Consider the following 27146-nt stretch of genomic DNA (forward strand, 5'->3'; position numbering starts at 1 on the left):
GGATAGCCATCATTTTTTTAAGAGTGATCAATATCAGAATGTAAAAATGTCCTATCCATGCAGAGTATAAAAATCTGTCAGTATTAATAACAATGGTTTTATTGGTATCAGATCTCAAAATTCCAGTTTCACATTGTCTAATTCCCATAAAATGACACCGAGTTTTGATCTACTTCTTACGTGAGATTGCATAGGCATTGCAACAAAAGGAGATGATGCAGTGTTTTAATCTCCTTGGACCCATGCCCCACCACATCTTCAATCAAACTAGCACCACCATTGCACCTGAACTAGGCCGCACCCTCAACCACTCCATAGAGACTGCCACCTTCCGGCACACCAACAAACATAAAGAGATAAACCCCCTACTGAAGAAGCCCTCTGCAGACCCTACAGAACTGAAAAACTGCAGACCAATCTCACTGCTCCCTTTTCCAGTGAATGTAATTGAAAAAGCAATCCAAGCACAGCTCACCGACTTCATTGAGACAGCCCACGTCCTAGATCCCTCCCAGTCAGGATTTAGGAGCAACCACTGCACTGAAACCACACTCCCAGCAGCCACGGATGACCTTCACACTCTACTGGACCATGGTGAAACAGCAGCCCTCACCCTCCTTGACCTCTCTGCCACCTTCCACACTGTCTCTCACACCACCCTGAGCACCAGACTACACGACGCCAGCATCTGCGGCAAAGCCCTGGAGTGGATCCGCTAGTTCCTCACCAGCTGAACCCAGAGTCAGGCTACCACCTTTCACATTGAAGCCAATGTAAACCAGATGCAAAGTTCCCCAGGGCTCCTCCCTGAGCCCCACCCTCTTCAACGTCTACAGGACCCCTCTCGCCAAGATCGTCAGACACCACAAGCTCAACATCGTCTCAGACACCGACAACACACAGCTCATTCTCTCCCTCACCGATGATCCATCAATGTAGGAAAGTACCATCTTGCCTGGCATGTTACCTCCATATTTCACTGTATATATGTTGTTTTAGTGTATGTGTCACTGGGACCCTGCCAGCCAGGGCCCCAGTGCTCATAAGTGTGCCCTGTATGTGTTCGCTGTGTGATGACTAACTGTCTCACTGAGGCTCTGCTAACCAGAACCTCAGTGGTTATGCTCTCTCTGCTTTCCAAATTGTCACTAACAGGCTAGTGACCAATTTCACCAATTCATATTGGCATACTGGAACACCCTTATAATTCCCTAGTATATGGTATTGAGGTACCCAGGGTATTGGGGTTCCAGGAGATCCCTATGGGCTGCAGCATTTCTTTTGCCACCTATAGGGAGCTCTGACAATTCTTACACAGGCCTGCCACTGCAGCCTGAGTGAAATAACGTACACTTTATTTCACAGCCATTTACCACTGCACTTAAGTAACTTATAAGTCACCTATATGTCTAACCTTTACCTGGTAAAGGTTGGGTGCTAAGTTACTTAGTGTGTGGGCACCCTGGCACCAGCCAAGGTGCCCCCACATCGTTCAGGGCAAATTCCCTGGACTTTGTGAGTGTGGGGACACCATTACACGCGTGCACTGTACATAGGTCACTACCTATGTACAGCATCACAATGGTAACTCTGAACATGGCCATGTAACATGTCTAAGATCATGGAATTCCTCACCCCAATGCCATTCTGGCATTGGGGAGACAATTCCACGATCCCCCGAGTCTAGCACAGACCCGGGTACTGCCAAACTACCTTTCCCGGGGTTTCACTGCAGCTGCTGCTGCTGCCAACCCCTCAGACAGGTTTCTGCCCTCCTGGGGTCCAGCCAGGCCTGGCCCAGAAAGGCAGAACAAAGGACTTCCTCAGAGAGAGGGTGTTACACCATCTCCCTTTGGAAAAAGGTGTCAGAGCTGGGGAGGAGTAGCCTCCCCCAGCCTCTGGAAATGCTTTGATGGGCACAGATGGTGCCCATCTCTGCATAAGCCAGTCTACACCGGTTCAGGGATCCCCCAGCCCTGCACTGGCACGAAACTGGACAAAGGAAAGGGGAGTGACCACTCCCCTGACCTGCACCTCCCAGGGGAGGTGCCCAGAGCTCCTCCAGTGTGCTCCAGAACTCTGCCATCTTGGAAACAGAGGTGCTGCTGGCACACTGGACTGCTCTGAGTGGCCAGTGCCAGCAGGTGACGTCAGAGACTCCTTCTGATAGGCTCTTATCTGTGTTGCTAGCCTATCCTCCTTCCTAGGTAGCCAAACCTCCTTTTCTGGCTATTTAGGGTCTCTGCTTTGGGGAATTCTTTAGATAACGAATGCAAGAGCTCATCAGAGTTCCTCTGCATCTCTCTCTTCACCTTCTGCCAAAGGATCGACCGCTGACTGCTCAGGACACCTGCAAAACCGCAACAAAGTAGCAAAGACGACTACTGCAACCTTGTATCGCTGATCCTGCCGCCTTCTCGACTGTTTCCTGGTGGTGCATGCTCTGGGGGTAGCCTGCCTCCTCTCTGCACTAGAAGCTCTGAAGAAATCTCCCGTGGGACGACGGAATCCTCCCCATGCATCCGCAGGCAACAAAAGACTGCATCACCGGTCCTCTGGGTCCCCTCTCAGCATGACGAGCGTGGTCACTGGAACTCAGCAACTCTGTTCAAGTGACTCCCACAGTCCAGTGACTTTTCAGTCCAAGTTTGGTGGAGGTAAGTCCTTGCCTCCCCACGCTAGACTGCATTGCTGGGTACCATGTGATTTGCAGCTGCTCCGGCTCCTGTGCACTCTTCCAGGATTTCCTTCGTGCACAGCCAAGCCTGGGTCCCCAACACTCTGACCTGCAGTGCACAACCTCCTGAGTTGTCCTCCGGCATCGTGGGACTCCATTTTGTGTCTTCAGGTGAGCTCCGCTTCACTCCTCTTCCAAGTGCCCGTTCTGGTACTTCTGCGGGTGCTGCCTGCTTCTGTGAGGGCTCCCTGATCTGCTGGGCACCCCCTCTGTCTCCTCATCCAAGTGGCGACATTCTGGTCCTCATGGGCCACAGCAGCACCCAAAAATCCTAACCGCGACCCTTGCAGCTATCAAGGCTTGTTTGCGGTTTTTCTGTGTGGGAACACCTCTGCAAGCTTCTACACGATGTGGGACATCCATCCTCCAAAGGGGAAGTTTGTAGCCCTCTTCGTTCTTGCAGAATCCACAGCTTCTACCATCTAGAGGCAGCTCCTTTGCACCCTCAGCTGGCATTTCCTGGGCATCTGCCCATTCTCGACTTTGTCGCGACTCTTGGACTTGGTCCCCTTGTTCCACAGGTACTCTCGTCTGGAAATCCACTTTGGTTGCTTTGCTGGTGTTGGTCTTCCTTGCAGAATTCCCCTATCACAACTTCTGTGCTCTCTGGGGAATATAGGTGCACTTTACACCTACTTTTCAGGGTCTTGGGTGGGCTATTTTTCTAACCCTCACTGTTTTCTTACAGCCCCAGCGACCCTCTACAAGCTCACATAGGTTTGGGGTCCATTCGTGGTTCGCATTCCACTTTTAGAGTATATGGTTTGTGTTGCCCCTATACCTATGTGCTCCTATTGCAATCTACTGTAACTTTACATTGCTTGCATTACTTCCTTTTGCTATTACTGCATATTTTTGGTATTGTGTACATATACCTTGTGTATATTTGGCATCCTCATACTGAGGGTACTCACTGAGATACTTTTGGCATATTGTCATAAAAATAAAGTACCTTTATTTTTAGTATATCTGTGTATTGTGTTTTCTTATGATATTGTGCATATGACACCAGTGGTATAGTAGGAGCTTTCCATGTCTCCTAGTTCAGCCTAAGCTGCTCTGCTATAGCTACCTTCTATCAGCCTAAGCTGCTAGAAACACCTTTTCTACACTAATAAGGGATAACTGGACCTGGTACAGAGTGTAAGTACCCCTTGGTACCCACTACAAGCCAGGCCAGCCTCCTACAATCAACAACCAAGAAGAACTTTCAAAACGGAATGAAGGCAGACGCCGACTGGATGAGAGACAGCTGCCTCAAGCTCAACTCAGACAAGATGGAGATCCTCATCCTGGGCCCCACCAATACTGCCTGGGATGACTCCTGGTGACCCAGTGCCCTCGAAACTGCCCCATCTCCTATGGACCACACTCTCAACCTCTGCATTATTCTCGACTCGTTACTGCCCATGGCCGCCAAATCAACGCCGTCTCATCCTCGTGCTTCCAAACTCTCGGTGCAAGAAGGACAGTCATTAAGGCGCTCATCAGCAGTAAACTGGACTACCGCAACGCACTCTTTGCCGGAATCAACAAGAAACTCCAAACTAGAGTCGAGTGAATACGGAACACAGTGGCCAGACTGGCCCTGGACATACACCACCACAGCCACATCTCTGCCCACCTGAGAGACCTACACTGACTCCCTGTCAACAAACGCATCACTTTCAAACTCCTGACACACATGTACAAGGCCCTTCACGACATTGGACCTGCCTACCTCAACCACGCCTCTCCTTCTACACAGTTGTTACTGAACTTGCTTAGTTAGAGACTCCCAGTAAGCAGGAAGGTCCAATCTGTGTAACAAACTTTCAACATTGCTAGCCAGTGGTAATCTATAAGGCACTGATTCATCACTGGGCCACAATCTATGCCAATACAACAGAGGTCTCAATTGTAGAGTTGAAGCAATCGGATACACACCTAGATCAATCAACTAAGAATGACATAGAGAACTCTGTGGGGGTTTTAGCAAAGACCTAATGAACCTATTTTCAGCCACAGCAAGCCTATTGACGTTAACATACCACATAGCTCTGAGCCATAAAAGGCTGACTTCTTAGCTTTGATGTTATATATTTCTACAGCTGCTGAAAGAGTTCTTGTCCTAATTTTCTTGATTAGCTTAATAACAGATCTGGATTCCTGTTGTAACATTAATGCACTTTTGTTAATTTACAATAGCCAATTAAATTAAGTCAATATAACTCTTAAATAGTCAAATTCTTGGACTTGCTGAAGATGTTCATTATGTGCTTTAATGCAACTCTTTGTAGCTTTATAAGGCTGTCATAAACTTGGTCTTCTTGATATTTAATTCTAGCCCTTCTCTCCATAAAAAAGATTGAAAAACAATCCCCCAAGGCCTGTAAATCAGCAGGAGTTTTAGAAATAAGGAGCAAGTCATCTGCAAACAAAAGTGTTGGAATTTTCAAACCACCCATTTTTGGGGCATCATTGCCAGAGAAGTCTAAGAATTATACTAGATCATTTATATATAGCGTAAAACGAACTGCGGCCAGAACGCAGCCTTGGCAAACTCCCTTCTTAATTCTAAAGGATTTGGACAGCTCCCCATATATTACCCTATCTGACACGGGCATAATTAGCTTCATGCAATCTTATTAAGACTGATAGAATATTATCTGGCCTGAAACACATCGGAGCTTATGAAGGGGGAAGTAAATCAAAAGCTGATTTTCAGTCAACAAAGACCACAGACAAATGGCCCTTCTCCAATACTACTATTTTGCAATACATTGTATAGAAACAGAAGCAATGATCTTTTATACTAGTCTTCTGATGAAAACCAGCTGGGAGATCAAGACCAGCTTGGAGATAAGCCAGGACTTTGCTATGGAATCCAATCCCCAAACTCTCAATGTCAGGTATTAGACTTTTTATCCTTGGTGTGGTCTCCCTTAACTTTTTGCCTCTGTTTCCCAGGTTGTTGATGTGTGCTGGACTGACTCTGTTTTTTCTGTTCTTTTACTCTGGGCACTTTACCACTGCTAACCAGTTCTAAAGTGCACATCCTCCTTTACAAAATGTGTATGTAATTAGCTTATCCATGATTGCCATATTTGATTTACTAGTAAGTCCCTAGTAAAGTGCACCAGAGGTGCCCGTGGCCTGTAAACCAAATGCTACTAGTGCGCCTGCAGCACTGGTTGTGCCACCCACATAAGAAGCTCTGTAATCATGTCACAGAACTGCCACTGCAGTGTCTGTGTGTGTTTTAGCTGTAAATGTGGCCTAAACCTTCCCTTTTCTTACATGTGAGGGACCCCTAAGGTAGGCCCTAGGTAGCCACAAGGGCAGGGCGCAGTGTATGGTTAAGGTAGGACATGTAGTAATGTGTTTATATGTCCTGACAGTGAAATATTGCTAAATTTGTTTTTTCACTGTTGTAAGGCATGCCCCTCTCATAGGTTAACATGGGGGCTACCTTTAAATCGGATTAAAGTGTAGATTCCCTTTGGGAGCGGACGGACATGTGGAGTTTGGGGTCTCTGAGCTCACAATTTAAAAATACATTTTATAGTAAAGTTGATTTTAAGATTGTGTGTTTGAAAATGCCACTTTTAGAAAGTGAGCATTTTCTTGCTTAAACAATTCTGTGACTCTGCCTGTTTGTGGATTCCCTGTCTGGGTCAATTTGAGAGTTGGGCTGGTTGCACCTCTCACTAGACAGTGACACAAAGGGAGCTGGTGTGTAGTCTGCATTTCCTGATTAGCCATCTGTGCTAGGAGGGAGGGGAGGAGTGGTCATTCACACCTGAAAGGGCTGTGCCTGCCCTCACACAATGCAGTCTCCAATCCCCTGAGGTGTGTCTAGGGCCTGGCCTGGGCAAAGCAGGATTTCACAAACAAGAGAGACTTTTCTTTGAAGTAAGCCTACTTCAAAGGGCAGAATGGGTATAAGAAGGGCACCAAAAACCACAGGCTTTATAAAACACTTGTGCAAACCAAGAGGAACCTCTGCCTGGAAAAGAGCTGAAGAGGTGAGGAGGAAGAGCTGCCCTGCCTGTGACTGTGCTTTGTGAGCTATCCTGCAGTTGTTGCTTTTGCCTGTGCCAGAGGACACAGACTGGACTTTGTGTTGCCTTCCTTCTTGTGAAGATCCCCAAGGGCTTGATTTAGAGCGTGCCTCCTTTTATTTGAAGTCCCAGGGACAGCAAAGACTTCTCTCTGCCAGCACCTGGGGTCTCTGGAGAGACTCCTACTCTGCCAAGTGCTGCCCATCCAGTTCCTGGGACCCTGAAAGGAGAAGCTGGCAGCCCAAGAGTGAGAAATCCACGCACAGAATGTTGTGCAGGGAAAAGATCGACGCAACTCCGATCTGTGGCTGAAAAATTGACGCGCCACCGGCTTCGCTGCTGAAAATCGACACTCGTCTGCAACGTGACCTGAAGATCAATGCCAGGGGCTAGAGAAATGACGCACAGCATCACTGAGGGAGCCTGGTGAGATCTCAACCCGTGCTACGTGGTTTTCGGATCATCGTGCGGCTGGATTTCCGAAGCAAGTACCGCTGGGTGTGCAAAAACAATGCAAGTCCTGCTCGGACCCGAGAGTGCTGACTAGATCGATGCATCACTCTCCTGCAGAGAGAAGAAACGATGTGCCCCGACCCAACGAAAGGAGAAACGACACAAGGTCTCGCTCGTGAGTGAAGTCGACATATCACAACTGTTATTTTTGACACACCCAAGGTATATTTTCATGCTAACAGCATTAGCGTTGTGTTTAAAATTACAAGAAGATTCTTTTTGCATTTTTAGTGATAACTTCACTTTTGTAATGTCCTTTTGGTCTTGTTTTGTTTAGATAAATATTCTCTTTTTTTCTAAACCTGTATTGTCTCATTTTGTAGTGTTTTCATTCAGTTACTGTGTGTGTTGGTACAAATACTTTACACCTAGCACTCTGAAGTTAAGCCTATTGCTCGTGCCAAGCTACCAAGGTGGTAAGCAGCGGTTAGCTGAGGGTGATTCTCTTTTACCCTGACTAGAGTGAGGGTCCTTGCTTGGACAGAGGGTAACCTGACTGCCAACCAAAGACCCCATTTCTAACATTGGTGATCAGCGGTGGGATTGAACTTGTATTTGTACTTGACACACAGTGATTAAGTGTACACTACCATTTTGAGTGCAGACCACTAAGTGACCACATACTGCTTGTCTTGTGATTTTTGATTTTTCTTTTTTGCTTGGATCTTTCCCTGTGGTAGTCTTTGATTGACTTCTGAACTCCATTTGGGAACTTGTTTTCTGCCTTCTGGAACTTTGCACTTTTGTTGACTTTTCATCATGTTCCAATCTGGAGATGCACCAGTTGGAGCTGCTTTTGACCTAGAGAAATTGGATAGCTATACCAAGGCCCAGTTAAAGCAGTTATGTAAACGTTTTGACTGTCCCATTAAGAGCTCATCCAAGAAGGAGGAGCTGCAAAAGGCGCTGAGGGCCTGGGTGACAGCCAAGAGCACTGAAGGGCACACAGAGGAGGAGGATGAGGAGGAGGAAGAGCATTCCATACACAATGGTATTGTGGGTGGGCCTGTTATATGCAGGGAGAGGGTCTCCAGGGCAGGTAGCAGTGTCTCATCTAAGGGTCTGACCCCTGAAGAATTGCAAGACAGACAGGCAGAGAGGGAGCACCAGAGGGAGTTGGAGAAAATGAGGATGGCCATTGAAACGAAAAAGTTGTTGTTGGCTCATGAGCTCAGCTTGAGGGAGCTGGATCAGGAGGAGCCAGTCTAGTAGGGATGGTGGCAGCCACATCACAGTGTAGCCTGAAAGGATGGTGCACATTCCTAAAGATCTTGTGAAGGATCATAAAAGGGAGGTCGACATATACTTGTGGTTTAAGGTGTATGAGTCTGCTCTCCATATGAATCTGGTCCCGAAAGCTCATTGGGGGGTGGGTCTGTGGAAGCACTTTGAGGTAGAGGGGAGGGATACACTGAAAGCCTTAGGGGATGCTCAGAATCTCACCTACACTATCATGAAGGATTCCCTACTCACAAGGTATGGTCTCACCTCTGAGCTGTATAAGGATAACTTTAGGTCCTACAAGTAAAAGGAATCCCAAACATGGTTGGAATGTGTTGATTCTTATTTCAGGTGAACGGATGATTGGGTGAAGGGCAGTAAGGTAACTATGTATGAGGGGCTTTACAATCTGATTACTTGGGAGCACTTGTACAGTTTATGTTTTCCAGAGCTGCGCAAGCACCTGATTGACAGCAAGCTGACTGATCCCAGGAAGCTTGCGCAGGAAGCGGACCGCTGGGAGAGCATTAGGGTCCAAAAGAGGAGACCACACCAAGGATGTGCAGGGTCCCTCTCAGAAGATAGGGGGGTAAGGGTAAACAAGGGGAGTTCTCTAAAGGGCCCCTAACTGATTCCCAGGGTAAGGATTCCCAACCCCCCGGTGAGGAAAAGCCATGGTTCTCCAAAGGGAAGCCAGTGACAGGTGGTCTCCCACGTAAGTGCTATGCATGTGACAAGGTGGGTCATGTGAGGGGGACCCCAAATGCCCCAAAAGTACACCGGCACCCACTGGTGCGCCATCCCAGGGTTTGGCCAGTGTAGCGCTTGTGGTGGAGTTGGTTCCAGGTGGGTGGGAGCCAGCTGAGATGACCCTTGTCTCACCAGGGGACAGTGAGATGGTCCAGAGAACCCTTGTGTCTGAGAACACTAAAAAGTACAGGCAGTGGGTGACCATCAATGGACAGAGGGTGGAGGCTCTGAGAGACACAGGAGCCAATGTGACTACAGTGAGGAGTCAGCTAGTGTCTGAAGAGCAGATTGATCCCCGGGTACTTCACCATGTAGTTGCAGTGGACAACTCAGTGCGCCTGTGCAGAGTGGTGCAGGTTCCCTTTAAATAGGGGGGGTCTCAGGTTCCTTGAAGGTAGCTGTGAGTCCAACCATGCCTGTTGATTGTTTGCTAGGCAATGACCTGGAGGATTCCCTTTGGAAGGAGGTGGAACACAGGTCTCACTTGGAGATGTTGGGTCTGCCTGGGGGGTACGCATATCCACCCAGTCAATGGCAGCCCGACAGGGTACTCAAGAGCCCCAGGAGCCAGAAATAGGACCCAGGTGACTGCCAAGATGAGGAAGGGAAAGGGGCACGGAAAACTGGCACCAGAAGTTCCCATGGTCTGGGAGGAGGCGGAGCCTGAGGGTCATGCCCCGGAGCCTACAGGGGAGCAGGTGGCTGAACTGGGTGAGGTCCCTGAGCTGTCACAGTGGCAGCAGGAATGGGGGACCACCAGGTAAGCATTCTGTGCAGCACAGAGGACGTGCCCTACTCTGGAGGGTTTGCAGCAGCAGGCTGTAGACCAGACGGCTGGCAAGGAGCCATGATCACACCTGATTTATTGGGAGGATGACCTCCTGTATAGGGAGCCTAAGGTTCCTGAGCCTGGGTCAGCCCGCGTGCCGGTGGTACCCCAGTGCTTCAGGGCCCTCCTACTGGGGTTGGCTCATGATGTGCCTTTAGCTGGGCATTAGGGGCAAGACAAGACCTTTGAGAGGCTTGTCACCCACTTTTACTGCCCCCTAATGCACAGGCACTCAGATGCACATTGCAGGTCTTGCCAGACTTGTCAGCCAAGTGGCAAGAGTGAGGGGAAATGTAAGGCTCCCCCCCAACCTCTACCAGTTGTCATTACTCCCTTTAAGAGGGTAGGCATTGACATTGTGGGTCCTCTGGATCCCAAGACAGCCATGGGCAATAGGTTTATCCTGGTCTTGGTGGACCATGTCACCAGGTAAGCAGAAACCATTCCTTTGAGATCAATCACTTTCCCTGTGGTGAGTCGTGCTTTAATGGGGGGTTTTACCAGCATGGGGTTTCCCAAGGAAGTGGTATCTGATAGGGGTAACAACTTCATATTCACGTATTTGAAGTCTCTGTGGAAGGAGTGTGGGATAACCTACAAGTTCACCACCTCTTATCACCCCCCAAAGTAATGGTCTGGTTGAGAGATTCAACTGCATCTTGAAAGGCATGATCATGGACCTGTCCGAGCCCTTGAGATGGCAGTGGGACGTCCTCTTGTCATGCCTTCCATTCACCTACAGGGAGGTGCCTCATAAGGGACTTGGGTTTAGTCCCTTTGGCTCATCAATGGCCACCCTGTGAGGAGACCTTCAAGTCTGATCAAGGAGGCATTGGAAAAAGCGCCTAATAAACCCCCCCAGGATGTATTTAGTGAGCTCTGAGAAACCAGGCTGCCCGCTTCAGGAGTCTCCCCCAGGAGAAACTAGAAGCAAGCCAGGAGGACATGAAACACTTGTATGACAAGAATGGCACTCTGGTCGAGTTTCAACCTGAACAAAAAGTGTGGGTGATGGCACCAGTGGAGCCTAGGGTGCTCCAGGACAAGTGGACTGGGCCATTAGTGGTGGTGGAGCGCAAGAGTGAAGTCACCTACCTGGTGGACTTGCAGGTTTCCAAATAACCCTTTAAGGGTCCTGCATGTCAACCGCCTCAAGTCGCACTTTGAGCGGACTGAACTGTCCATTCTCCTTGTGACAGATGATGGGGAGGAGGAGGAGAGTGAGCCTCTTCCTGACCTCCTGTCAGCAGGAGAGAAAGATGGGTCTGGAAAGGGAGTGATCCTCTCCCCCTCCCTGACTGAAGAGCAGCAGAATGACTGTTGCCACGAGTTGGGACAGTTCGCTTCACTGTTTTCCCTGATCCCAGGTGTCAAACAATTGTGCATACATGATGTGGACATTGGGGACAGTCCACCCATTAAACAGAAGGTTTACAGGGTGACTGACAGGGTCAGGGCCTTCGTTAAGGATAAAGTATCCAAAATGCTAACCCTAGAGGTTATTGAGCACTCCAGCAGTCCTTGGGCCAGCCCAGTGGTATTGGTCCCAAAGGCTGCTGCACCTGGTGCCACTCCAGAACTCAGGTTTGCTGTGGACCACCGGGGATTCAATGCAGTCAGCAAAACTGACGCACACCCCATCCCTGAGCTGATGAGCTCATTGACCATTTGGGAGCTGCCAAGTACCTCAGTACATTTGACTTAACATCTGGATACTGGCAGATTGCCTTAACTGAGGGGGCCAAGGGGAGGTCAGCATTCTCTGCCTCAGATGGACACTTTCAATTTAAAGTCATGCCATTTGGGATGAAGAATGCCCCTGCCAACTTTCAGAGGTTGGTCAACCAGGTTTTGGCTGGGCTGGATTGGATGAGTTCAGTGCCGCCTACCTGGATGACATTGCTGTGTTTAGTTCCACATGGGAGGAACACCTCCAACACCTCTGGGGAGTGTTAGAGGCCCTGCAGAAGGCAGGCCTCACTATTAAAGCGAGCAAGTGCCAAACAGGGCAGGGTTCTGTGGTGTACTTGGGACACCGGGTGGGAAGTGGCCAGGTGGCACCCCTACAGCAAAAAATTGACACCATTCTGGCTTGGGAGCCTCCCAAGACACAGACTGAAGTGAGAGCCTTCTTAGGTCTCACAGGATACTACAGGAGATTTGTCAAGGGATATGGTACCATAGTTACCTCCTTGACTGAGCTCACTTAGAAGAAGCAGCCCAGAAAGTGATCTGGACAGAGGCTTGCCAGAACGCCTTTGTTGACCTGAAGGCTGCCATGTGCACAGCACCTGTGCTGAAGGCACCTGACTACTCCAAAGAGTTTGTTGTGCAAACCGACACCTCAGAGCATGGTATTGGAGCAGTACTCTCACAGCTTAATGAAGAGGGCCTACATCAACCCGTAGCCTTCATTAGCAGGAGGTCACTTACCAGGGAACGTAGGTGGAGTGCCATAGAACATGAAGCGTTTGCTGTGGTCTGGGTGCTGAAGAAGCTAAGACCCTACTTGTTTGGGACTCACTTCCGGGTTCAGACCAACCACAGGCCCCTTGGATGGCTAATGCAGATGAGGGGTGAGAATCCAAAACTGTTGAGGTTGTCTATTTCCCTACAGGGGGTGGACTTTACGGAGGAACACCGTCCTGGTACAGAGCACGCCAATGCTGATGGTCTGTCCAGGTTCTTCCACCTTAGTGATGAGAACTCCCATGAGGTTGGATAGTTGCTCTCTACTTTCAGCTAGGGGGGACACATGTTAGACTTTTCATCCTTGGCGTGGTCTTCCTTAACTTTTTGCCTCTGTTTTCCAGGCTGCTGATGTGTGCTGGACTCTGTTTTTGCTGTTTTTGTTACTCTGGGCACTTTACCACTGCTAACCAGTGCTAAAATGCAAGGGCTCCTTCCAAAATGTCTACGTAATTGGCTTATCCATGATTGGCATATTTGATTTACTAGTAAGTCCCTAGTAATGTGCACTAGAGGTGCCCAGGGTCTGTAAACCAAATGCTACTAGTGGGCCTGTAGCACTGCTTGTGCCACCCACATTAGTAGCTCTGTAATCATGTTTCAGACCTGCCACTGCAGTGTCTGTGTGTTCAGTTTTAACTGTAAATTTGACTTGCAAGTGTACCCACTTGCCAGGCCTAAACTTTCCCTTTTCTTACATGTAAGGCATCCCTAAGGTAGGCCCTAGGTTGTGTGGGCAATGCCTGTAGTGGTGTGGTGTGGATGGAAGATACATTGGAGGGGGCTGAGGCCTGCATGTGAGGATGGTGAGTGTATGTGCGTCAGGGCATGGGAGGGGAACTGGTGGGCAATGAGTATGACGGTCCGGACGGGTGAGTAATTTCCTTTCCTCCTGTACCTTTCCTCTAGGTCAGTGCCCACCAGAAGAAGGGTATTTGGCGTGCCATCGCAAAGGACGTATGGATCCTGGGGGCCTATCCAGAGTTGGATGGGTGCTTAAGGACATCACATCACCCACAAGGGGGTGAGTGCTCTCTCATTCAGCTGACTCTGCGTGCAGTACGAGGTGTATGGATAGGGGAGGTGGGCTGTGGGTTCCCCTAGGCCAGGGCGAACTTGGTATGCAAGGTCCCTTGTTAGGCAGGCTCTGTGGCACGCCAACCCCACTAGTGGTAATAGCCATCTACACCTAGTCAGGCTCCTGTGACGTCCAGGTGTGCAGCAGTTGGGCTTAGGCCTCGTACCCCATGGGCATGTGAATTTGCTAGAAACTGTTAGTGCATGGCTTAGTGCATAGGGCTGCTCCCTGTGTGTTGTGTCCGCCAACTGTAGTGGTGTTGCATGCATGCACTGAACATGTTTTTCTTCTGTCTTTCCCCCCTTTTTGTTTTGTCTCCCTGTTCTTGTGTGCAATAGCAGCATCTGGCTAGGGAGCAGTGGCACAGGAGCAGGAGGGAGCTGCAACCCACTTGGCCGTTCTTCCAGGGGGTGAGGGGGTGTATATGTAATGTTGCTGCATGTATTTGTGTGTATGGTGTTGTGGGTGAGGGTGGGGGTGGGGGTATTGCATGTTGTGTGTGTGTGTCACTTTCTTTTCCCTCCCCCCTCCCCTGTGTTGTAGGTGCAGTACTAACCGTGGTTATCGACGGCTTCTGTCCTGCTCCTGATAGAGCAGGAGGAAAACCAGCATGGGCAGAACGTGTAGTTTGGGCTCCATGGCGTCCTGGTTGCTCGTTGGGTGTCCAGAGGTGAGTAGTTTCCCTTCTGTGTACTGTTTCCGCCATGCTTTTGATAGCGTTGGTTCCGCCCCGGAAAAGGTGGCGGATAGGCCTGTTGTGATACAGTGGGCGGTACTTTGTCCTCTGCCTGTCTGTTGGCGGTTACTGCCGCAGTGTGTGTTTCTACCGCCGTGGCGGTCGGAGTGTTAAAGTGGCTGTCTATGTTGGCGGTTTCCGCCATGGTCATGATTCCTATTTGTTTTCCGCCGGCCTGCTGACGGTATTACCGCTGCTTTACCACCATCTGCAAGGGTTGTAATGAGGGCCATAGTAATATGTTTGATATGTCCTGACAGTGAAATATTGCTAACTTCATTTTTCGCTGTTGCAAGGCCTGTCCCTCTCATAGGTTAACATGGGAGCTACCTTTAAATCTGATTAAAGTGAAGATTCCCTTTGGGAGCGGATGGACATGTGGAGTTTGGGGTCTCTGAGCTCTTAAGTTAAAAATAAATTTTTTTGTAATGTTGATTTTAAGATTGTGTGTCTGAAAATGCACTTTTAGAAAGTGAGCATTTTCTTGCTTAAACCATTTCTGTGACTCTGCCTGTTTGTGGATTCCCTGTCTGGTTCAGTTTGACAGTTGGGCTGGTTGCACCTCACACTAGACAGTGGCACAAAGGGAGCTGGGGTGTAGTCTGCATTTTCCTGATGAGCCATCTGTGTTACGAGGGAGGAGATGACTCGTCATTCACACCTGAAAGGGCTGCGCCTGCCCCCACACAATGCAGTCTCCAACTCCCTGGTGTGTGTCTGGGGCCTGGCCTGGGCAAGGCAGGATTTCACAAATAAGACACTTTTCTTTGAAGTAAGCCTACTTCAAAGGGCAAAATGGGTATAAGAAGGGCACCCAAAACCACAGACTTTAGAACATTTCTGGAAATCAAGAACAACTACTGCCTGGTGAAGAACTGAAGAGCTGAGGAAGAAGAGCTGCCCTGCCTGTGACTGTGCTTTGTGGAGCTATCCTGCAGTTGCTGCTTCTGCCTGTTCTAGAGGACAAAGACTAGACTTTGAGTTGCCTTCCTTCTTGTGAAGATCTCCAAGGGCTTGATTTAGAGCTTGCCTCCTGTTATTTGAAGTCTCAGGGATAGCAAAGACTGCTCTCTGCCAGCACCTGAGGTCTGTGGAGAGACTCCTACTCTGCCAAGTGGTGCCTATTCAGTTCCTGGGACCTTGAAAGGAGAAGCTGGCAGCCCAAGAGTGAGAAATCCATGCACAGAAAGCCATGCGGGAAAAAGATCAATGCGACTCCGATCTGCGGCTGAAAAATCGATGCGCTGCCTGTTTCGCGGATGAAAATCTACGCTCGCCTGCAACGCGACCTGAAGATCAATGCCCGGGGCTAGAGAAATTATGCACAGCATCGCTGATGGAGGCTGGTGAGATCGCAACCCGCTCTGCGTGGTTTTCGGATCATCCTGCGGCTGGATTTCAGACGCAAGTACTGGTGGGCGTGTAAAAACAATGCAAGACCTGCCCGGACCCAAGAGTGCTGACCGTATCAACGCATCGCTCTCCTGCGGAGAGAAGAAACAACGTGTCCCGACCGGACAAAAGGAGAAACTACGCAAGGTCTCGCTCGTGAGTGAAATCGACGCATCGCAAGCCCTTTTTGATGCACACTCGCCCATGTGGGGTTATTCTTGACACACCCAAGGTACATTTTCATGCTAACAGCATTGGCGTTGTGTTTAAAACTACATGAAGACTCTTTATGCATTTTTAGTGATAACTTCACTTGTGTATTGTGGATTTTTGTCGTTTTGGTCTTGTTTTGTTTAGATAAATATTCTCTATTTTTCGAAAATTGTGTTGTGTCATTTTGCTGTGTTTTCATTAAGTTACTGTGTGTGTTGGTAAAAATACTTTACACCTGCACTCTGAAGTTAAGCCTACTGCTCGTGCCAAGCTACCAAGGGTGTATGCAGGGGTTAGCTGAAGGTGATTCTCTTTTACCCTGACTAGAGTGAGGGTCCTTGCTTGGCCAGGCGGTAACCTGAGTGCCAACCAAAGACCCCATTTCTAACACCATGTAGGTGCCAATGCCAGCTCTACAGTGCTATTTAGCGCTGCTAACAAACCTACTGTGAAGGACACCAGTACTTTGCTGCAGGCCTTCAAGCCCCATAACTCTCAGCAGGCACCAGTCCCAACTCTACAGTGCTAATTAGTGCCATTCACAAACCCACTGTGCGGGGCACACGTGGACGCACCCAGGCATGTGCTCAGGTGAAGACCAGGCCAAGAGTGAACCTGTCTTCACCAAAAATCTCCTGGAAGAGGCTGGACAGGGCCATCTAATCAGCTGTTGGCAGCTTTCAAAAGCTATCTGTACTGACTTCAATTGACATCACTGGTCAGTATGAAAGCATTTTTTTCTATCTCTTTGTACCCCAGCTGCTCTATTACTATCAGTAATCACGTGTTATCCCAGGGTTGAAGCAAGTGCCTTGAGTCTCCCTTGTCCCTTGAGAAGGGAAAAAAGAAAGGAACTAGAGACTTCTATGGGGACGTTCTTCTTCAAAGAAAATGGCTAAGCAGTCTAACAGCTGCAATATGTGGGTAGAAATTAATGACTTGAATGAGGAAGTAGAAACATTTCTTAAACCTGCCTCTTATACTTTCACCTCACCCTTTGTTTCTAAGGGTAAAAGGAAAATCCTAGCTAAAATGTTTACTGAAAAGTTCAGTAGCCCTTGTAAGCCTTATTTCCTTTAGGCCAGCAAGCCCTCCATTCTTACACTTTTGTTTGTGCAGGAACCTCCTCAAGTTAGGACAGCTTGTAAACCCAATCTGTGATGCCCCCCTATGAACAGTGGCATGCAAAAAACAGTTCTCTGTCTTGGCGTGAATCTGACCTATCAAGTTGCCCCCCATTGCTAATAGCATTATGCAACAAGCTCCCACAAATATAGAACCATTTTAGGTTGTGAATGACCTCAAGGCTGAGCTTATGGAACTTAGGTCACAAGTTAAGCTATTAACAGCCCAGTATTCTACAAGCATCCCCTTGTTCCAGCAACTGGTCCTGCCTCATTGTCAACCCAAGCTCTCAACAAACTTTCAAAACCAGACTTCCACATCTAACCAATGCTCTCCACTTCTGGAGGATAGCAACCCTTGCAGCCTTCGGAGCTCATCCCCCACCACTATCTTGCATCAAACGGGAGCTAATTGTACCAGGGATGGAATGGGTTCCAACAGAATCCCTCCCCCCTTTTTCTGCATGGAAAACCGTATTTATTGGGCAGTGGTAACAATTGTACTCTGTGCAGTCTGTCCAATATGGTGGCTCACCCAACTGCCACAAAAAGTTTACTTTTCATCAAAACAGCAATTTTGCATTTTTGAATAATAGAGCTTCTCCTATAACCGCGCAGGAACACAGAATTTATCCAAGAGGGGACATATACACAATGTACCTAGACTACCGTGAGGCACAAGGGAAGGCATGGAATCATTGAGTAATAAAGTGACTCATAAGCTATGGTATGTTCACAAATGCCCTTCAATCATTTACTCAGATATAGTGGGGGGGGGCTATACGTTACACCAAACCTTGAGAGAATTCTGATTACAGTGAAATTGTGTTGTCATCATGGTTTTAGATGGACACATTAATTGCACTGGAGGTTCAATTCCCCTTTCCGGTGACAACTAACATCAGTTAAAAGTATAACTTTCCTTTGACACAGGCTGAAATCTATAATGCTGTCCACCCAAAATCCCTCAGAGTCCTCACTTCAGGAGGTGGCAAGAGAGGATTGACCAAAGTCAACCAAATCTCATTCCTTCCATGATTCCTAATGACAAGTAGAGCATCCTCTCTTGGAACACTGCCAGTCTTAAATCCAAAACTCCAGATCCATAACGAGGGAACTTTAATGATTCTTTTGATAATTGTTTATTTCAAGAATCCTGGAGTGTGGAGCCGATGTATAGGTCGGGCTACATGAATTTTCGCTGTGAAGAACTTATATAAAAAATTTGGAAGATGAGGCATTACAGAGCATCAGCAATTTTCTAAAGGTCAGCAGTCTCAGGCAAGCTGGTCGCATGTGTCAAGTTCCTTAGCTTCTTGTTCACCACTGTTATTGGAAGGGAACCATTCCCAAGGAGTTTTCTAATACAATGTTTGTTGATGTAGTTAGATACATCAGATGGCTTAAGTGTAATCTACACATGTACAAGTGATGGCAGGGTCAAAATATTTCTACCAACTTTTTCCAAGTTTAATTAACTTTTAAAATTGTCCCTATAGGTTACCTTACAGAGATCACCACCACTGGAGTGGTGGTCTCCCTTTGTTAAATTATAGGAAACTTTTTGCTATACTTTGCCATATGGAGATCTCCCTATGGTAAATTGTAGGGGACATTTTAAAAGTGTATGAAACTTGGAAAAAGTTAGTAGAACATTTTAAAAAGAGTTAGTACAGTCCCCCAGTTAAAATTATTGTAAATTGATTCCATATTTAGTTTAAATAGAATAAAAAAGGCTACAGCATTAATACACATACATTTGAACTACAATTTAGATTAATTTGAATATTAAGTTATTTTACAATTAGTGTTCAAGAGTTTAAAACAAAATCCCATTTAAAATAAACAAATATTATTGCTTTAATAATTAATAACAGGCTGTATAGAATTAATTACGATTCATTAACTTATATTTTATTAGAATTCTATCTAACATTAAAATTTAAAAGCAACAAGGTGGTTAAACATTTTTAAAATAAAATAATACATATTTAACTTTTTTAACATTTATTTCAAACAAATTGTATTATCTATTTATATTTTTAATTATTTTTAATATTTAATTACATTTAATCTTATTTCCTATTGGGTTTGCTTTTAAGTCATTACCCACCATTATCTTCAATGCAAGGGTATTTCAGTACCAGTGGTTCGGCTGTGAGTGGTTCTGGATTTACTTTAGTTCTGAGGATGGCATAATTTATTACTGTTTGGTTCCTTTTTGACTGTATTAACCTTAGAAGTATAGCAATGAGCTTACTTGTTTGTAGGTGGTTAACATCCCTCCCTAAACCCTTCCTTGACCCTCCCTAAACCCCTATTTACTCCTAGCTTAACCCCTTCCATTTAGTAGTAAGTATGAGTATCCCTCATATATTTATTACTAAAACGTAAACTTTATGTGTGAAGAACCCTGCACGAGGGGCGAAGGACTCCAGATAGAAACACACATAGGTTTATGGATAGCATAGTATAGAACCTTTGTAGTACTATTATAGTACAACAAAACATACTACAAAATGCAGTTTGTGACTAGGCCCCACAGTTTTGTTTTAATTTAGATGGTTTTGTGTCAATGGTAATATTGTACAGGTAATGAGATATGTACAGGATTTAGGGCCTGATTTAGAACTCGGCAGATGGGTTACTCTGTCGCAACAGTGACAGATATCCTATCCTCTGAAATCGAAATCCCATAAGAAGTAATGGGATTTATATTTCGACGAATAGGATATCTGTCACCGTTGTCACGGAGTAACCCATCCGCCAAGTACTAAATCAGGCCCTTAGTCTAGTAAGTAATGCACTACACTAAGCATTCAACATATCAGTGGCACAGTACCTTTAACCTGTTACAACCAAAAGATCTTCTTACGATGTTATATTGCAATGATTAATGCTGCAGACCCTGAGACACAACTCAACAAAGGTTCACATAGGATTTCCAAATAAAACTGCAGTGACACAATATAATTTTCCCAGAAGGCGGGATCCTTGAATTATTCAGTAGATCTCTAAATTCCTGGGATCCTCTAATCCTGCAATAGATCCTCAAAACCAGCAGTAGAATCTTGAATCTCTGTAGTCCTCCACTCAGGTGGTCATATGGGCATATGTTTTGGGGTTCCTTCATGTGACCAGGATTGATTGTGCTGGTAGTAGGAGATAACGGTTAGATAGCAAATGTGACAGCCAACATCCTGGGTGGTGAATCCTGTTGTTCAGCATGGACAACATTTAAGTGTCAGTGTCCTGAATAATGGGTGGAAGTGACAGCCAATAATGTTGAGGACCAGAGGTGAATGGGAATGGGGCTGGGATCCTGTGACAAACCAAGACATGGATTATGAGAACCAGGTCTTTGAGAAGACCAAGGAAATGTGAGTAAATGGAAACCCTACAGTCAGACGACAGAGAGCAAGATGGAAAACTTTGTCCACATGGGCAATGAACATATCCCAAGATCTAAAGGGAAGATTAGACCACTATACTAACAAGCCACCTAATGTCTCAGCCAAATAACAACTACAGAAGGCTTATTAGCTACTTGGGTTAGCTATCCATCACCAGGTCAGTGGCCCAACAGCAAACAGAAAAATCCATAACCAGTCGCAGTACTCTGGTCTGGTAAGATTCCAAGGTACACGTTTCACTTTCATAGCTGGCTTATGTTAGATGAAGGGACACCCCCATTGCAATATACACACAGAGAAAACCCAGCCATATACCAAATATCATACAAGTTTGGATGACAGGTTGCAAGACATGTAGAAAGAGTATCACAAGAGTTATACATTAGGGACCAACACCCCAGCCTCTCTGGAAGAAGAGGCTAAATACAGAGATTCTATGCCAGAAAACACAGTGGAACTGCTGGGGCTGTAAGCAATAGTGCTATACAGAAGGCAAGGTGGAGGATGACATTGAGGTTTACAAAAGGTGGCAACGGCAGCAGCCCTTGGATGGTAGCCAGCAGTCTTACTGCTTTCATCCCTTCTGTTTTGTGAATTTGTTTTTGTTGGCTTCAAGTCTCTGTGCACTTTACCACTGCTAACAATGCTAACATGCTTTTACAACTGGCCTACACCTAATAGGCACAGATAATTTACTAGTAATTTTTACTGCTGTAAATTAAATGCTACTACTTGGCCTGCAGCACTCATTGTGTCAGGCACTAAAGTAACATTTTAAAACATGTCTCAGGCCTGCCAGTGCAGCCTGCAGGGCAGTGTTAAACTGCTATTTCGATCTTGCAAAATAAACCTTTTAATTATATATAAGTCACCACTTAGGCCTAAAGCAGGCCCTAAAGGCTCATAGGGGAGGGTGCTTTGTATTTAGTAAGTAGAGCATGTGTGCTTAAATTGTACATGTCCTAGTAGTGAAAATCGCCAAAAGTCGTTTTTCACTATTGCAAAGCCTATATCTGCTATACAATAACATTGAGCTACCTTGTTATACTTAATAATTGATAATCTAAGTTTGGGACCAGATAAGATAATGATGTTCACACTCAAATAAATTGTAATTTAGAACCCTCTTTAATGGTAAAGTCGATATTAAAGTCATAATTCTGAAAGTCTGGCATATTGTGTCCTGACCATTTGGTGCCTTCTGTCTTTGTTCTGTGTCACAGGACTGTAAATAGTTGCCAGTTGGCCTTTGTATATCCCTCCCAGTCAGTTAGGCAAGGGGGGGTCTAGCTGTTGACAGGATAGGCAATACTGTGACTGGGGGTGACTGTTTGACATTGTTCAGCATTCTGTCCATCATCTGTTCTTTTTACATTTGTCACCCTAATTAGGAATGGTATGCCCAGAGGTGGGTCACGTGCTTGCTGTGCCACTGGATTAAAGCTAACCTGGCTGATGAGGGGTGATACCCTGAAACCTGTCCGAGGATGCTTTTTCCGGTCCAGGGAGGACCTGGCTTGCTAGTTTGGTTTGTACTGACCCTATGGGGGCAGGGTCAAGCCTGATTTGCATATGGGTGGCAAGCAAAAGAAGATGGATTAGGCCCAGATTCAAGACTGGAAGCGAATGTCTGATATTATTCAGCATTCTATCCATCAGCTGTACTTTGTGCATCGGACATCCAGCCAGTATGGTTGGGGTGGAGCTGTTCTCTGCCCCACTTATATTTCAAAGGACTGCCTCTAGCAAACACACAAAGGAGCTTGAAACCAACCTTTTGTCACCCAAGACTACACAGAGCCTTAACAGGGGAGGGAGTAACTTTCTAGAACCAGGTGTGGTGGGGAGTATAAGTAGTGCCCCTTCTTCAAAGTCTTTCACCAGGTATAAATACCACTCAGTTCTGGACATGAGGAAGACTCAGAAGAAGGACTACCTTGCTGCTTCTGTTGGAAGGACTGCCCTGCTACCTAAGGAAGGAACCTTCAACTTTCCGCTTGAGGCCAGTACCATCAAAGCAATTGCAGGGGCTAGCTGACTGGCCTCCTGTTCTGAGCTGCACGGATGCACCCAAAAAGTCAGTCTCCCACCCTTCCAATCCTCCGCCACCAAAATCACATGCGGGGTCCCACAAGGCTTCTCCCTCAGCCCCACCCTCTTTAACATCTACATGGCCCCACTGGCCAACATCCTCAAACCTCACTGCACCACCATCCACTCATACGCTGATGACACACAACTCATCTTTTCCCTCACCCGCAACCCCTCCACCGCCAAAACCAGCCTACACGCTGCATTCCTTGACACCGCTGCCTGGATGACAGCCAACCACCTGAAACTCAACTCCAGCAAAACCGAAATAATCATTTTTGGTCCTCACAAAAACACTTGGGACCCCTCTTGGTGGCCCACCACACTAGGCCCCGAACCCACACCCGCAAACCACACACCCAACCTCGGCATCATCATGGACCCCTCCCTCTCTATGACCCAACAAATCAACGCACTCACCTCCTCATGCTTCAACACACTCCGCACACTGAAGAAAGCATTCAAATGGATCCCCACAGAGACCAGAAAGACAGTCACCCACGCTCTCATCAGCAGCAGGCTTGACTACGGCAACGCCCTCTACCCCGGCACCACACAAAAACTCAAACGCAAACTACAACGAATCCAGAACTCAGCAGCACAACTCATCCTCGACCTGCCCCGACATGAACACATCTCACCACACCTCAAATCCCTCCACTGGCTCCCCATAGACAAAAGGATAACCTTTAAGAGCCTCATCCACGCACACAAATCCCTCCACAACACTGGCCCAACCTACCTCAATGAGAGAGTGACCTTCCACACTCCCACACGCCACCTCCGCTCTGCCGACCTCTCCCTCGCCTCAGTCCCCCACATCAAACACACCATCACGGGGGCAGATCCTTCTTCTATCTGGCTCCCAAAGCCTGGAACTCCCTCCCCACCCACCTCCGCAAAACCCAGGACCTCCTACTCTTCAGAAAAAAACTTAAAACCTGGCTTTTCGAACAGTGATCTACCCTCCCCTCCCCCCCCTCCAGCGCCCTGAGACCCTAACGGGTAAGTAGCGCGCTCTATAAATCTCTTTGATTGATTGATTGATGCAACAAGCTCCAGAGGCCTCCTTGCAACTTCCCAGCTGACCTGCTGTAAAAGGACCTGCCTGTACATGCAATTGTACCTGCCTGAGTCCTACTGGCCTCTGCTAGAATGTATCCCTGAACCGCAAGAGGTGCCTCCCTAGGTCATGGACCATTGGTTGGCATCAAAGTGCACTACTCTGCCAAGAAAGGTGAAATTATGAGGTTTTGGCCTCTTCACAACTGTGAACAGGCTCTTTCATTATGAGACCCTGCCACCCATGATGACAGCCAATGTGAAGCTCCAGTGAACCCTACGCTTCAAGCTACAGTCACTGCCAATGACAGCCTGCCCTTCTCACAACATTGACAGCCCACTGTGACCAGCAATGCAAAACTTCAGCAACGACCATCTGTGATGTCTGACCGGATCTGTGTGCTACAGTGATGAGCATCCACCACGCCAGGCCTGCTCTCCACACTACAGCAATGACCATCCACAACCCTCTCCATGCTCCTTGCGGCCTCCTCCATTGCAAGCTAGACTCTTTGTGCAGAACTTTGAGAAGGTAACTCTTTCAGTGTGACTAACCTGGTCCTTGTATTCAACCTGTGCTCCCTCGGCATAGCATGACCATATGACCATGAGTGGCGCTTTGAGCTTTTAGGTGTAATACAAACCTAAAACCTTGGCATATCTCAGATTCTATTGATTGGGTTTTTGGTTTTCTGGTATAATTTTATTTACTAAAATGTAATATATTTTTCTAAATTGATGTAGGATTTTTCTTGTTTTATGTTTTCATTTTATTACTGTTTGTGTGCTGCATAGATACTTAACATATTACCTCTAAGTTAAGCCTGACTGGTTTAATGCCAAGCTACCAAAGAGTTAAACACAGATTAAGTTAGTGGCTTTTGTGTTTCACTCTCAGAGGGACCTTGGTTGTTGCTTGAGAAGGGTTCTGACACCCTTCAATCAATAACCCAATTTCCTACAGAAGGCATGGTAGTGATGGTGGGAGAAGAAAATGTTAAAATGGGGGTGCAAGTGAAGGCTGCAAATGTAGGGGCCAAACCTGATGCAGAGAAGGTATAGCGGGGATGGCTCACAAAGCAAGGCACACCACAAAATGCAAAATGTGTTGTGTAGTCATGGCAGAAGAGAAAACTGTGTGAAGGCCCCTATTAATTCTGTAGGATAGCTCATCCCGTTGGGGTCCATTATAATGATGTAATAAGTCATCTCAGAGATCCATATCCATAGAAACCCACCATATCTGGGTCCATCATAGGGATGTAGTAAGTCATCTCAGAGATCCATTCCCTTATAAAGACTATTGGCACTTGGTCAAGGTATTCCTTGGTTAATTGCACTCTTCTTGACATATGATGTTAAGGGTACAGAAACACACATCTTTTGGGTAAAGGAACAATCTTATAAAAGTACTTTACATGGAAACTAATCATGGTACAGAGGACAATTATAATTGGGCTCATGTAGTAACAGGCTAATTCTCACTTTGAAGCTCAATCTAAATTGTTTTGCAAAGCACAGATGTTTTAAAACCATACAGTCAGATGCAAGAAAAGAGTCTGTTGAGTTACTTTTGACTAAATATTGCAACCCATGTCTCATTGAAGGATATGTACCATGGACAAATCCATTTGTAACAGAACTTTATGCTCTATGCTTTCTGCTCTTTATAACTCTCTGCTGCACAAAGGCATACTTGGCCTATCCATTACCATAGCAAGACAAAGTTGTATTGCAACATTTTAAATAAAAAATGTATAAAAGGAGAAACGCTGCCGTGGGGGACTTTGCGTCCCATAACGCCGGAGAAGACCCGGGGCAGGGCCAGGCATCACTGCGCACTCGAAAGCGCTACCTGACCCCCGCGCCACAGGAAGGAGAAACGCTGACGTGGGGGACTTCACGTTCCATAACGCTGGAGGAGACCGAGGCGGGGCCAGGCATCACCGCGCTTGAAAGCGCTACCTGACCCCCAGGACAAGGGCGGGCCCGTCTGCACCCGTCCGAGACCGTTCATGGCTGGGCTGGGCCATCCCTCTTGGCCTTGTGGCAAAATCACCAATGAGAGACTTGCCCTGAGGAGAAGACGCAGAGGAAGGAAGGTACTATCGCTAATTCCCATTACGTTTAACCCGGAGGTGTGCGAATATCATATTAAATGGGGAAAAGAAAGATCAGTTTGCAAAAGGGGGAAGGTGGGCTGGGCTGTTTAGTCCAACCATCCTTTACCAGCTATCTATCCTCTGTAATTGGGGTTATTGAATCGGAATTGGAGCAAGTTGCAGAAAGGATTGGGGCTGCTCTAAAATCTGCTCAGCGGCCACCCTTGAAGCCCTCTGTTCTTATAAGCATTAAACCAAAGGTTGGGTCACCCCTGATGGCTTTGAATACAAGCATTTCACATTCTGCCCATTGTGGCGTGCTTTCGCATGACTTAACTAAAGCTACTGACCCAAACGTTAATTAATCTTTGGAATGCTCCCAGGCAGATTCCTCCCCCCCCCCACTGAAGAAGAGGAGAGCGGGAAGAAGGGTTAAGAATAGAAAAAAAGCTTTGCAGCCAAAAAAGAGAAGCCACTCTTTACCAGAAAATATTGCAAGTGAAACAGTAGCTTTGGTTTTAAATGATGAATGCACTGTGAAGAAGGATTCCTCAAATGACTCAGCCCATACAATAGATTCCATACTTAAATCTTTTTGTGTAGCTCTGGAGGAGAAACTTATTACTATGATAACTAAAAGACTTGATTGCTTTTGTAATAACGTGATCAATACTCTTTCCCAAACTATTAATTCAGGGCTACCTAATGCGGGGAAAGTACATAGTCAAGATTTTGGGCAAAAAAAAGACAACTCATTACTCAAACTTCCACCTAATAGATTTGGTACATCCTCGGTTAATCCCTCAGGTGGTCTTGGACTCATCAATATTGTGCATGAACTGCCCTTGGAAAAGCGTAGGGAAGTTCACTCCTCTGGGCCAAATCTCCCCCCTGCTTCTATATCTAAAAATCATGAAGAGTCCTGGTGCTAACAAACGTGCCTCCCTTGGATAGCAATAAAAAAAGAAGATACTCAAGCCTTAATGAGGAAGTCTGCCCACTGGCTGAGGACTAAATTTAAATTTAACTACCATGAGGATCTAAATAATAAGATCCTCATGGCACGTAGAGTGAAACGAGTTGGATTATTGAGAAAAGTGTATGATGGAGATTGTGTTGTAATTAATTTTGCTAATCCCCGCCTAGTTAATCGCCTGTTGGCTAACTCTGAACATTGCAACAGTTCTGAAGATGGGATTCAAATTTATTCACTATGCCATTTTTATGACCGTTCCCTATTACCATTATGCCCTACTGTTGACCCCTGTAAACACAGTCTAGGATCAGATAGGCCGCACCCCCAGGTAAATGCTCCCGCTAGCAATCGCTTCCTGGCTTTTAACTCTCTCGATGAGAATGATTGACTTACAGTT

This window comes from Pleurodeles waltl, chromosome 10 (assembly GCF_031143425.1).
Source record: "Pleurodeles waltl isolate 20211129_DDA chromosome 10, aPleWal1.hap1.20221129, whole genome shotgun sequence".
NCBI lineage: Eukaryota > Metazoa > Chordata > Amphibia > Caudata > Salamandridae > Pleurodeles > Pleurodeles waltl.